This window comes from Ranitomeya variabilis, chromosome 3, assembly GCF_051348905.1.
Source record: "Ranitomeya variabilis isolate aRanVar5 chromosome 3, aRanVar5.hap1, whole genome shotgun sequence".
Classification (NCBI taxonomy): Eukaryota; Metazoa; Chordata; class Amphibia; order Anura; family Dendrobatidae; genus Ranitomeya; species Ranitomeya variabilis.
In genome coordinates, this window is record NC_135234.1 from 565,706,870 (window position 1) to 565,716,770 (window position 9,901).

General features: G+C 42.9%; 1 long non-coding RNA gene across 1 annotated transcript; it reads left to right on the forward strand.

Moving 5' to 3' along the window:
• The first annotated feature begins 5,254 nt into the window (after window positions 1-5,254).
• LOC143818393 (uncharacterized) lies at window positions 5,255-6,386 on the forward strand. Its single transcript, XR_013224511.1, has 4 exons — window positions 5,255-5,316; window positions 5,810-5,870; window positions 5,967-6,052; window positions 6,319-6,386. It is a non-coding gene; the product is annotated as an uncharacterized LOC143818393 (long non-coding RNA).
• The last annotated feature ends 3,515 nt before the right edge of the window (window positions 6,387-9,901 follow it).

Genomic DNA, 9,901 nt, shown 5'->3' on the forward strand with positions numbered 1-9,901 from the left:
GGTGCTGAAAAAGCTATATAGTTGTAGATAAAGGTTAAGGAAAAAAGCAGGTGGCATGGGAAACAAGGATTATGGCACAAGACGGTAGATACTGTAACATGACTCCATACATGATAGAGGACAATGCTGCCTTAAAGGATATTAGGTAGAGAAATTATCCGGGTGTTAGAAGAAGAAAGTGCTGTATGCTACAACAAATAAGTGAGAACCTATGAAAAAAGTGGAACAACATATGTTAAGCAATGCATTATTTAGTCATCCAGCTGTAAAGAGGATATACATATTAGTAATAAGTGTACGTGATACTGGAGTCAGGATTGTGATAAACGGCACAGGTAGATGGGACTAAAAGCAGAGGCAGATAGTATAAGAACCATGTGACCACCATGCGGTAAACACTACAAGACTAAGACCATACCACGGATTCTGAAAACCTGACAGGGCCCACATATTGAGGCAGATGTAGTAATATTACCTGGAAAAAACTGCACATAGGTGTATCAGTGCCAAATAGGCCTGCTTTGGGTGCCCCGGGACCAAATGGAGAGAGGCAAGAAACGCCTGTGGCATATAAGGAAAAGGTACATCCGTGTAAAAATCTCAATATAGGTACCAAGAAACATGAAGGATCATGATAATAGGTATAAACCGTTGATCTCTATATAAGATCTGGCCCTAACGCATGCGCTGTTCTATAGGACAATTCCCTGCAGTAACCGCTGCTTAGCTCCATTACAGCGCTGGGCACGCATGCGCAGTAGAGTGTCTCTTGCCGCGGTCACATGACCGGCATGACGCAGCAGGTCACATGACCCTGTCACACAGGGCATTTATACCCGGAAGTACCGCCATAGCAGTGCGGTCTCCGGGAACCTCTGCCTCCTCGCCACATAGCTGGCATTATAAGGTAATCCTCTGATCCATACGATATAGCGCCCACCACTGGCCCACCACTGGCAAGCATAATATCTAATATTCAGACAAATCTGTGTCTTTTCCCAGCGCCATCCATAGTGGCGGTTTTGGCGCCAGTACCCAGCACAGCCTCTTCAGGAATACAGAGGTAACTGGGTTTATACCTATTATCATGATCCTTCATGTTTCTTGGTACCTATATTGAGATTTTTACACGGATGTACCTTTTCCTTATATGCCACAGGCGTTTCTTGCCTCTCTCCATTTGGTCCCGGGGCACCCAAAGCAGGCCTATTTGGCACTGATACACCTATGTGCAGTTTTTTCCAGGTAATATTACTACATCTGCCTCAATATGTGGGCCCTGTCAGGTTTTCAGAATCCGTGGTATGGTCTTAGTCTTGTAGTGTTTACCGCATGGTGGTCACATGGTTCTTATACTATCTGCCTCTGCTTTTAGTCCCATCTACCTGTGCCGTTTATCACAATCCTGACTCCAGTATCACGTACACTTATTACTAATATGTATATCCTCTTTACAGCTGGATGACTAAATAATGCATTGCTTAACATATGTTGTTCCACTTTTTTCATAGGTTCTCACTTATTTGTTGTAGCATACAGCACTTTCTTCTTCTAACACCCGGATAATTTCTCTACCTAATATCCTTTAAGGCAGCATTGTCCTCTATCATGTATGGAGTCATGTTACAGTATCTACCGTCTTGTGCCATAATCCTTGTTTCCCATGCCACCTGCTTTTTTCCTTAACCTTTATCTACAACTATATAGCTTTTTCAGCACCTGGCAATAGAAAGAACGCACAATTCACGGATCACGAAACCAGATTCGCTCCAGCCGCCACGTTTGCGCACATCCTTTTCGTCACATGTTGGATTTGGTCTGAAAATTATAACTGCATTTCCATTGTTATTTATTTAGTGCACCTTGTATTTATTGTTACTCATTTTTTCTATGATTTGCCTGTATTTCAGTTTGATAATAAGGAATTTCTGATGAAGGTCTGATGTATGGACCGAAAACGTTTATTCTTTAACTGGATGCACAAATAAAATGGAATAATCATCTTGCAAACATTCTCCCGAGTGCCAAGTTATTTTGATTATTGGACTTACGGGCTGGAAACCCGACTTGAGCACCACATAGGAACCTCGAGTGCCGTGTGTATTTTCCTTATCTACAGTATCCTTACACGAGCACCTTGGATAATGTCCAGTGAGACTTTTTCTTTCAACGCAGCAGAAGCGGCGGAGATTCTTGCCAAAGTAACCGCACCGAGCGATTTTCTACAAACTCCCACCCAGGAGATTAAAAATCGGGATCTGGAACGTGAGTCCAGAAGAGCCATCAATTTGGAGCTTCATATTATAACCTTGGCGGAGTATCTTCGGGTCCAACGAATCCCGAGGGGTCTAAGGGTATCCCTACAGCCAACTTTCTTCAGGGACGATAAAGAGTATTGTACAAAATTTGAGCATATACTGAACAAATGCTCGGCGGATCTGATGACACTAACTTTATCCTATCTGCAAAAGAACCTGGAATCGGTCAAGTCTCAAATAGTAGCCATCGAGAGTCAACTGGCCAGCACCATGCCCCAGGAGGAGCTCCAGGAACTCAAATCAAAGAACCAAGAACTGTTACGCACACACAGGATGGAACTGGAGAAGAAAAAGAGGTCGAAGTTTCTAAGAGATACGGAGGATTACCTCCAGAACCGTGTCTACCACTGGCATGGCACCCGCCAATTCAATCGACGACGCAGCTCTCAGAGCTCCTCCGGCTCCACCGACAGCCGATCTGGCACATCATATACCTCTACATCTCACTCTTTTTTAGGGAACGGTCGGAGCCGCCAAAAAGGAAAACGAGGCGGGGGGGCCAATGCCGCCGGGGACTCCAGAAACCAGATGACAACCAGATCTCAGGTAAGGACCTACCATTGGTGATTAACATCTCCTCCAAGAATCTGGACACACATCAGCTCTCTTTACTTCAAAAGGGCTTGTCATTTTGCCCCATGTATAAATTCAATACATTCGAATTAAGTATGGACTTACAGAGATTTTATCGGAACATCAGATTAAGAGTCCATTTCTCTGAGCAACCATCCACTCTGACAACCCCGCAGCAGGCTGATGCTCCATCACTGGCACTTCAAGAATTGGGATTACGGTTGCCCAGTACGTACATGCCTCCGAAAAATAGTCCTCCTGTGGAAACATTTGTCTCCCTGGTCGAAAGGGACATTCATCGGTTCTACCGAGAAGTGGAGCAAGGAAAATTTCATTTTCAAACTAATTTAACATATCCTGAGAGACTCTCTATTGAACTGTTATCATCTGATAAATCATTGATTTTGAAGCCTGCAGATAAGGGTGGGGCCACCGTAATTATGGATAAATCGGATTACTTAGAGGAAGTGTTCAGACAACTCAATGATCAGGCAGTCTACAAAAAGATTTCATGTAATCCTTTAAACCATATAGAAAAGAAAATTGAGCAAGTCTTGGGGATACATCTCCAAGCAGGTACCATTGATAGCAAAATGAGGGATTTTCTCACTAAAAAAGATCCAATTACCCCGATTTTCTACATTTTACCCAAGATACACAAGAGATTAAATAAACCACCAGGCCGGCCCATTGTCTCTCTAACAGACTCGGTCTTATCTCCATTGGCCATCGTATTAGAAAAAATTCTTACACCTTTGGTTAAGACTACACAGTCCTTCTTACTAGACACCAATGACTTCATTGGCATCATTAAGTCTTTGGGCCCGCTACCCCAAACATGTCTTCTGATCACTTGGGACGTGAACAGTTTATATACGTCCATTACCCACGAGAAGGGGTTACAGGCCACGGATAGGCTTCTGAGCGAAGCTAAGACTGACATTAAAATCCGTCATTTTTGTGCTGACCTTCTAGAGCTGATATTGAAGGAAAATTACTTCATGTTCCAAGACTCATTCTATGTTCAACAGCAGGGCACATCAATGGGCTCGAATGTTGCGCCTCCTTTTGCGGTTGCCTACATGGCAGCCTTTGAAAATGACTTCGTTTTTTCCCACCCTCTGTTCATCAGTCACTGTAAAATCTGGCGGAGATATATTGATGACATCTTCTGCATATGGGATGGCCCTATGGAGTCACTCATGACATTTGATAACCATATAAATAACATATGGCCAGAACTGAAATTTACCATACAATATGACACCAAGCAAATTAGCTTTTTGGACACTTTGGTATACAAAGAGAGGGATGGGTCTCTTGCCATTGACCTATATACTAAACCAACGGACCGTAATGGCCTACTTCATTTCAGTAGCTGTCACCCCCCCTCTACAAAAAACTCCATTCCCAAGTCCCAATTTCAAAGGGTAGAACGGATTGTCTCGGATAACAGCAGAAAGAAAATCAGATTAACAGAGATGGAAGGGAAATTCTCTAACAGAGGCTATCCACGAGAGATACTTTCCAAGGCCAAATCAGACACATCACAAAAGAGGTCCAATATCGGTACTAAAAGAATTCCGTTTGTCACAACCTTTCACCCATTCTCAGGCTTGGTTCAATCCACTATCAGGAGACATTGGAACATCTTGTCCAAAAGCTATCCACTTATCCCTGAGTTTAAATCTCCATTTTTATCTTGCTTCAGACGTGCTACAAATTTAAAAGATAGATTGATCAAAGCCGATATAGGCCCGGAAACTACTGTGGCCAGACAAACCTTTCTCCAAACGCAGAGAAAGGGTACCTTCCCATGCCTCAATTGCCTACAGTGCAGTAATGTTCAAAAGGGCCCTGTAGTTTTCCATCCCCAAACGGGTAAAGCCCTACCTATCAAAGGTTTTTACACTTGCGAGTCTACGCACGTCATTTATGTCATTAAATGTCCTTGCGGCCTAGCATACGTGGGGGAAACCACACAAACTGTTCGGGACAGAGTTTCCCAACACAAATCGACTATTCGATGCAAAAAGACACATTTACCCCTCCCCCATCATTTCATTGAAAAAAATCACAATATCTCCCAACTCCGGTTTCAGGTAATAGAGCAGATAGATCCCCAGAGGAGAGGCCAGAATCGCATAAATTTACTCAAAAAACGGGAAGCATTCTGGATCTTTTCATTACAGACCCTAGAACCCAAGGGACTTAATAGGGACTATGATGTAGCAGCATTCCTCTAGTCTTAAGAATATGAACATAGCTCCTTAATATGGCAATATGTGTATAGAGTTTTCTTAAAAATGCTTTTAAATTGTCTGTATGTATTGGTCTAATTTTATTATTCTTTTCTCTTGTTTTCAGAATCGCTAGTCGCACGACTCACACATGGCACTGACGATCGTAATCGGCACTGTAGATGGTAGGACATAGGAGCACTGACTCTGAACCACTCTAGTGCCACCATTTGCCTATCCTATTTTTCATAATTTTCAACTTCTCTATACTTTCCTTTTCTTCATGGAAACCACCATGTTAGTCTTTGCCCGCAGTATCCTATTTGCATGATCTCTATATAAGATCTGGCCCTAACGCATGCGCTGTTCTATAGGACAATTCCCTGCAGTAACCGCTGCTTAGCTCCATTACAGCGCTGGGCACGCATGCGCAGTAGAGTGTCTCTTGCCGCGGTCACATGACCGGCATGACGCAGCAGGTCACATGACCCTGTCACACAGGGCATTTATACCCGGAAGTACCGCCATAGCAGTGCGGTCTCCGGGAACCTCTGCCTCCTCGCCACATAGCTGGCATTATAAGGTAATCCTCTGATCCATACGATATAGCGCCCACCACTGGCCCACCACTGGCAAGCATAATATCTAATATTCAGACAAATCTGTGTCTTTTCCCAGCGCCATCCATAGTGGCGGTTTTGGCGCCAGTACCCAGCACAGCCTCTTCAGGAATACAGAGGTAACTGGGTTTATACCTATTATCATGATCCTTCATGTTTCTTGGTACCTATATTGAGATTTTTACACGGATGTACCTTTTCCTTATATGCCACAGGCGTTTCTTGCCTCTCTCCATTTGGTCCCGGGGCACCCAAAGCAGGCCTATTTGGCACTGATACACCTATGTGCAGTTTTTTCCAGGTAATATTACTACATCTGCCTCAATATGTGGGCCCTGTCAGGTTTTCAGAATCCGTGGTATGGTCTTAGTCTTGTAGTGTTTACCGCATGGTGGTCACATGGTTCTTATACTATCTGCCTCTGCTTTTAGTCCCATCTACCTGTGCCGTTTATCACAATCCTGACTCCAGTATCACGTACACTTATTACTAATATGTATATCCTCTTTACAGCTGGATGACTAAATAATGCATTGCTTAACATATGTTGTTCCACTTTTTTCATAGGTTCTCACTTATTTGTTGTAGCATACAGCACTTTCTTCTTCTAACACCCGGATAATTTCTCTACCTAATATCCTTTAAGGCAGCATTGTCCTCTATCATGTATGGAGTCATGTTACAGTATCTACCGTCTTGTGCCATAATCCTTGTTTCCCATGCCACCTGCTTTTTTCCTTAACCTTTATCTACAACTATATAGCTTTTTCAGCACCTGGCAATAGAAAGAACGCACAATTCACGGATCACGAAACCAGATTCGCTCCAGCCGCCACGTTTGCGCACATCCTTTTCGTCACATGTTGGATTTGGTCTGAAAATTATAACTGCATTTCCATTGTTATTTATTTAGTGCACCTTGTATTTATTGTTACTCATTTTTTCTATGATTTGCCTGTATTTCAGTTTGATAATAAGGAATTTCTGATGAAGGTCTGATGTATGGACCGAAAACGTTTATTCTTTAACTGGATGCACAAATAAAATGGAATAATCATCTTGCAAACATTCTCCCGAGTGCCAAGTTATTTTGATTATTGGACTTACGGGCTGGAAACCCGACTTGAGCACCACATAGGAACCTCGAGTGCCGTGTGTATTTTCCATATTACAATCTAAGTAGCATTTAGCATAGAAATTCACCTGGAAATTCTATCTTTGCTTCGAGAGGTCATAGTTTAACACAGCTTACAGTCATAATGTATCTAGATAAATTGTCCTCCTGTCAAAGGTATAATAGTATTATCAGAGAATATAATCGACTATACCTCTAAAAGAGCAGCCCTTTGACAGGTAATAAAAGAGCATTGGTTGGGAAATATAGTGTGTAACCGCAAGGTGTCATGTGCCACGTGGCATGGCTGTTGTCAGATCAAGATAAATGCTTATATGCGGCTAGCAACTCAATCGTAGGTAGAGAAACATTTAAAATCCAGTCAATTTTTACTCTACATAATGATTTAATTTGACCATTTATCCACAACATGGAATGATTTTCATGTAAATGTATGTGAGATACAAGTCAGTAGTCAGGAATATACAACAAGGAATGAAACGGGTTGGAAGCAGCTCAGCAGCAGATGCCTAAATATCTTTGTTTGGTCTCATAAACATGGAAGAGCTCAGTGCTCGGAGTTTGTCCAAGGCCTGAACACAGATTTAGAAAAACGGTCACTTGGAAGCCACATAGCGCAGCTTTCACTGGAAAAACGAAAGCTGTACTGGGATTGGTTCGCCTTTTAGACAGTTCTTATAAATCTGCCTCAAAATCTCTATAATTCCTCAAGATATGAAATAAATATCTTATTGCTGGAAGCACTATTTTTGGGAACCTCACTGATCATGAGAACAGGTGCCTCCATGGAGGGGCATGCTCACACATGACCGTTCATGTTTTTGACACTAACAGATAGCCAACTTCTGTACCCAGCTACCTTCATCAGTCCCATAGATATGAATGATGTGGCAGTGCGGCCATACTGGTTCATTTATTCCTCACCATTGTGAAGAAGAACAAGAAATCGAGACCTTCTGTTTTTCGGTCCGAGCGAGCAAACATTTAAAAAGAACCTGCCATCTGGATCATGCATACTAAAAGTATGGGCATAAAGATGCTGTTTTACTGATTTAATAAGTATCTTCAGGACACAAATCAACAGCCTGTTGATGTTCAATGATCATTAGAAGTTTGCGCACATTAATCTTCAAACAGGTTTTAGTGAAATGGCGCTGGTGACAGCGCATGCGCACATTGACCTTCAGTAAAATGGCACTCATGGCTGTGCATGCTCAGATAGAGAGCTTGGGTCATCATTAAGCCAAGATCTATGTCTGGGCATGCGCTGACACCGTTACCATGTCCCTGAAACCTACTGAGAGATCAATGTGTGTGTGGCGCCCATAGGGGTACTTGCCACAAAAATAGTTATTGACACCAAATACAAATATTAAAATAGCAAGACTGCACTACCATCTCCGGCCAGAAGGGGGAGCTCCAGAGACTCCCCTTGATCTATTCTGGTCTGAGAAAAGGACTGGCAGTTGGGTTGAGGAGTTGAAAGTGAGAGGTCGTATAACTGAACTCCTAACAGCCCTATGACGGATTATAGGCCCGTGATACCCATAGTAGGAAAAGAGGAATAGAGAAAAAGGACATTGTGAGAACCGGGTAGCAGTAACCTCTACCCAGAATAGGCGCAGAGACGGATACCGGATCCGTGGCTATATTCATTATATATAATACAGCAACCGGAAGGAAGTGAGGTGATATCAGCTTCACCAGGGTAAGACGCAGCAACAGACACAGAGTTCAGCGGTACTCCCAGAGGGGGTAAGCCGACAAAAAAAAGGACTCGGGTTGTCCGTCGAACCAGAGCACAGAAGAGACAGATTGGGTCGGCAGCCAGTTCACAAACAGCAGCAGGGCCATACAGAAACTGCGCATAAGAGGTGGAAATCCTGACAGGATCAAAGTAATTCAGAGTTCTTAAACAGACTCCGGTGACAGTATTGGTTGCAAATCCCTTTTTGTTGAAGTAAACTGGTTAAACGTTTCAGCGCCTCAGTCTTTCATTTGGACAATAGCCATCGATCCAGGATCGGGGTCATCACAGCTGAGAGGACCTGTTGCTGATCAAGTAAGTGTATGTTCCTTCATGATATCCCTTACATTGTGCATCGCCTGAGGCCACAGCACCGGGTCAAGCCACTAGTGACATCCCCCTCAAGAGACGGACCTCATTGATCTGGTGCTGGGTATCTCGGTCTCCCGGGCGTCACATGTGCAAGCGCCGCCCACTGTTAGAGCACCACTGATCGAAATTTTAAACAGTAAGACCATACAGACACAAGAGGAAGTGGCGGGACCATGGCAATGACAAAGACCCTACCCATAGACCCGCCCCACAATCCTAACTCTATACAGAAAGTGCGTTTTACACTCAAACATCTAAAAATAATGAAACATCAACCAGGTCACCGATTTCTACACTGAAGGTACCTATTAAATTAGTAAAACAGTACCTTAATGCCCGTACCTTTAGTTTAACATGTGTGATCCTGATGACAAGTTCTCGTTAACGGCTACCCAACAGATACTATCAAATGTCTTTCATTATGTGAGATGTACTACTCTCCAACAAGAGTACTGTAATATGGCATCTGAAGGCACACGCCACATTTTTTTTATAAAACAACAAATTCATAGCATACCAAATTATGGCTCCACGCAACTCAGAACTGGTATGCATGAGATATAAATAAACTGATAGTTTGCAGCAACTTTTCAGGTTTCCAGGTTATCCTGATCTTGTTCTACTCTGATAACTTGTAATATGTTCTGAAGTTTTACAAGGTAGATGTTTTTTTCCCTAACCTAGGACACTGATTTAACTTGACAGTCCTTCATTTAGACCTGTCAGCCCCAGACTGAGGAGCGCATCAGGCAGCACACAGCAGGCTTCTCCACCTGGAAGCAAAAATGATTCATCAGTTAGGTATTCTACAAAATAATTAGGAAGTCATTGTTATTCTGGACTCTAGGCTGGAGCAATGTAGCTGAGGAACAGTATATATTGTCTGGTTTTCTATA